We start from the raw sequence: 5,066 nt of genomic DNA on the forward strand, positions 1-5,066 counted from the left end.
ATCTTAGACATGTGTATTAGGTTTATTCAAATTATGATATTATACATGCTTTAGGTTAGTAATTTTTTTTTTATTAAATTTTAATGATCAGTAGTAAGGAGAGAGAAAATCCGTAAAATCTGGTAGGAGATTCGCAAATTTGAATTTTTTCCTTGGCGGTAACGGTCGTCTGTCGGATGGAGGAGGACGATCACCGGCACATTGCCGGTGATTCTCCGATAAAGGCTGGCGGAAATTCTGGGAATGGATTAGGAAATAATGCTTTTGCAAAACGGCAAGGTGCTTTGGTGATCAGAGAAGGAGCTGTTCCATTGCCTCAGAAAAAAATCTATGTGGAAGGGAAAGGTAAGGCTGTTTCATACCTGGAAGAACATGTAACTCCTAAAAACACGAAATCTGCATTAAATTTATCTGATATTTTGGCATCTTCATCGGGAATGAAGATTTTTGTTAATCGGTTTGCGAATTCGAATGCAATCCCTGGACTTAGTCGCAGCATGATAAATGAAAATTCGCAGCCTTTGGTTAACAAAAATGTTCTTTCTAATTTTAACAAGGCTGATATATCAAATGCAGTTAACGTGTCTGTTTATTTACCTAAATCAACGATCTCTAATGGTCCTTGGAGTAGGAAGCCTTATATTAATTTGGATTTCAAAGTAGATGATTTGATTTTATCTGATGAAGGAAAAGCTGTTAAAATGTATTCGAAATTGGAATAAGCAAATGCTAATAAATTATCCAAATCTTTGGTTATCAAAGTATTTGGTAAAGATACCCCTCCTCATATGATTGCATGGGAATTAAGGAAACAATGGAAGTAATTTGGTCATTTCCATTTTACCATCCTTGAAGGTGATTGGTTCTTATGTTCTTTTTCTTCAGAGGAAATGGTTAAAGCTATGCTTTTGGGAGGTCCGTGGTTTGTGAATGATCATATTATTGGAATGGAGAAGTGGACTCCAGAATTCAACTCCTCTTCGACTAAGGGTCTTTCTTCTCCAATATGGGTTAGATTACCTAATCTGTCGCTCCAATGCTGGGATGAAAAGAATGTGGCTTGTATTGCCTCTAGAATTGGAATTCCCTTAATGATAGATGGAATATGTTCAATTGGGGAAGAAGGGAATTTGCTAGGATTTGTGTGAGAATCCAATTTTATCAACCTCTTCCTTTAGGAGTTTGGGTGAACAGCTTAGGGGGGAGATTCTTTCAAAAAGTAGAGTATGAAAAAGTCTCTAATCTCTGCTTTGCTTGTGGAAAGATTGGGCATGTTGACAAGAATTGTATAAAACCAAAAGATCTGCTTAAGGAGGTAGAGGTGGAGGAGGACTATGCAATTGCAGGAAAATAGATGGAGCATTCTTCTTCTGAAGTTTCAGCTTACGGTCCCTGGATCCTGGTTAATAACAGGAAAAAAAAACTTCTTTCAGCAAAACAACAAATGGATCAATCCTAACTATGTCAAGCCTATGAAGAAAATTGAAATAGAGGTGGCTATTAAAGATAAATCACTAAGTGATTTCCCTAAAGAAGTTTCTCAGGAACTAACAGAGGTTTTTAACTCTTCTAATCTACAAATAGAAGAAGGTGAAATCTGCAGTTCTGGCTTTTATCAGGAAAATAACTCAGTGGGAAAGGGTTGCTTGCGAACTCAGGTAAATCCTAAGGGATTACCTGCGAACTCAAGTACTCCCAATCATAATTCTGAAGACAAAGATCGGGAGGTTGTTACGGAGTATGGTGACCATCAAAAGCATCGTGAAAATGACAGTCTAGATAGGTCTGTTATCCAAGACCAAACAGATCTGAATAATGTAAAAATTATGAATTCTATGAGTGGGAACTCTGATCCAGGATATTGTTTGAATAATATCAGCTGCAAAAACCAATTTTTTATGCTAATAGCAGATCAAGATGATATTGTGGATGTTATTCCAAAAGGTAATCCTACTGCCGATATTAGTAGGAAAGAAGAGAAAGCATTGAACAAAGATGATATAAGGTCTGATAGCAATACCAGTCTGAAGGAAATTCCTGTTATTGAAGAAGTTAAACTCAAGCTACAGAAGGAACTTCGATCATTGGGAAATGTTTCTTTAAAATCAAAAACAAGGAAAGGTGATTCAAAGATTATTTGTAGTGGGTCCAATCCCTCTTCAAAGAAAAAATGAGTTCTCTAATTTTTTGGAATTGTAGGGGGGCTAGGAAAGTGGTGGCCTCCAGGTATTTAAAAGAAGTGGTGAAGGAAAATGAAGCTTTGTTTGTAGGTATCATGGAAACTAAAATTTCATCTATGGAACCTATGGAAATCAAAAAGTTTATTGGTGAATGGTGGGATTTCTTCCTATATCCGGCTTCAGGCTTATCAGGGGGAATCTTAGTTTGTTGGAGACAAGACTTGGCTGTTTTTGAAGTTATTGATGCTAATGAGCAAATGGTAATTGGGAAACTGAAAATAAAAAATCATCATACTTGGATGATTGCTTCCATCTATGGAAGTAGGAATTGAAATAAGAGAAGAGAGCTTTGGCATGATTTGGAAAATTATTTTAATAATGATTTGCCTTGGATTATTGGGGGAGATTTTAATTGTATAATCTGTCAAGATGACAAAAGAGTAGGCAGGAAATTTGTTCATTCTCAAGGAACACTTGATATGATTTCATTCATGAATAGAGGAGACTTACATGAGGTTGGATATTTGGGTCCTAAATATACTTGGTGCAACAATAAAGATGGAAGATGAAGAATATTAGAAAGGCTTGATCGGTGTCTTATCAACAGTGCTGCTCTAAATCTTCTTCAATCAACGGTGATTAAGCATCTACGTAGGATAGCTTCAGATCACTGTCCTATTGCTATCAAAATTTTGGAATCCAAAATTACGAAGAGCAAGAAATTTGTTTTTGAAGACATTTGGTTATCCTATAAAGCTTCCTACTCAATTGTGTCAGCAGCTTGGAACAAAAAATCGAATGGCTCGGCTTCCAGAATTTTAAACTCCAAATTCAAGAGGGCTTTGAGGTCTCTTTTCTTTTGGAGTAAAGAAAAACATAAAAATTTGTTAGAGTTGAAACAAAAACTGAACATGGAAATTCTAGAATTGCAATGTGAAGAAACCAATTTGGGTGGCTTATCCGACATCAAACTTTTCATCTTAAGAACAAAAATTGCTGAATTTAACAATACTTTGGGAAGGCTTAGCATGTGGTGGAGACAAAGGGCTAAAATTCATTGGATGAATGAAGGAGATACCAATTCAAAATTCTATCATGCTTATGCTTCTTCCAGGAGAAATTCTAACAAAATTAATGGTATTAAAAATGAGGAAGGGATCTTCTGTGATGATAAACATATTATTGAAGAAATTTTTCTCAAATACTTCAACAATAAATGGAAATTCAGGCATTGTAGTTTGAACGGTTGGCCGGATCCTGCATATCAACTGAATATTGAAGAATGCAATGTGCTCAGTAAAGAGTTCACTTTAAATGAGCTAGAGGAGGTCATTTCAAACTTGGGTTCTAACATATCTCCTGGTATTGATGGAATAACTTATTCTTTTATTAAATCATATTGAGTTATTATCAAAAATGAAGTTTGGTCTGCCATAAAAGAATTTTTTAATTCGGGTATTGTGTCCTGAATGGAAGGAAACCAGTGTTATTTTGATTCCCAAAGTGGTATCTCCATTAACTCCTGACAATTTCCGTCCTATTAGCTTGTGTAACTCTATATACAAGATTGTTGCAAAGATGATTTTGAATAGAATGAGCTTTATTTTTCCTAAAATCATTTCGGATGTACAAAGTGCTTTTATAAAAGGTAGATCAATGGCAGAACAAGTGTTTCTAGCCCAAGAATTATTCAATAAATTTAGGCATTCTAAAGCTAAAAAAGGATTGGTAGCTATCAAAATAGATATGGAGCAAGCCTATGACAGCATGTGTTGGGCTACTTTGGAAAAAGTTATGAATTGGTTTGGGTTTCCTAAATCCTTTTCTAATATCATTTTGGAATGTGTGGTTAATCCTAAGTTCTCTATTTTAATCAATGGAGAAAGCTCAAAGTGGATTGAAGCCAATTGTGGATTTAGGCAAGGGTGTCCCTTGTCACCTTTCCTTTTTATTATGTGTTCTCAACTCTTGAGTGAAGAATTTGGTAACACAGGGAAGAAAATCGGTATTAAAGCTAGCTCTAATGGTCCTTTAATTTCTCACTTAATGTATGCCGATGACATTGTGATTTTTTCAATAGCAAACAAGTCTAGTTGTAGAAATATTTACAAAATCTTAAATAATTATTGTGCTTGGACTGGATAGAAGATAAATTTCAAAACATCAGCAGTCATTTTTAGCAAATCAGTTAAAAGAAAGGATTGTAAAGCATTACTCAAAATTACTAAAATGAAGATGGTGAAAGAACTGGATTACCTAGGAGTTAAAATTGCTCTTAGGAGATTAGTTAAAGCGGATTTTAACAAAATTATTGAGAAATCTGTAGGTAAATTGAACATTTGGGGAACAAAGTTTATTTCTCTTGCGGGCAAAGTCACCTTAATCAAAGCTTCTGTTCTCTCGTTAGCTACATATCAAGCTAGTCACTCTTTGATTCCTTTGAGTATTTTATACAAATTGGAATGTATGTGTAGAGATTTTCTATGGAATAAGAGTGATGGTAGTTATGGAATGCTTTTTGTTTCATGGAGTAATATGTGTAAGCCTAAAGATAAAGGAGGTTATGGAGTGCAATCCTTAGTTGAGAAATTGGGACCATTGAGAGCTAAACATGCTCTCAATTTCATCATGAAGCCAAATAATCTTTTAAATAAAGTTTTAAGAGCTAGATATGGGGATGTACTGTGGAATGGTATATATCGCAACAATCCCTCCTCGACAAGGAAGATAATTCAGAACGGTGCTGAATTTTTATTTTTGGTGCTCAGATGGAGTATTTCAAATGGAGAGTATGTTGATACTTTCAAAAATATATGGATTCTTGATAAAACTCTAGATAAATGGCCTACCTTTGTCTCTATTATAGAAAATGATTACAGCCAAGTT

This window comes from Dendrobium catenatum, unplaced genomic scaffold (assembly GCF_001605985.2).
Source record: "Dendrobium catenatum unplaced genomic scaffold, ASM160598v2 fragScaff_scaffold_133, whole genome shotgun sequence".
NCBI lineage: Eukaryota > Viridiplantae > Streptophyta > Magnoliopsida > Asparagales > Orchidaceae > Dendrobium > Dendrobium catenatum.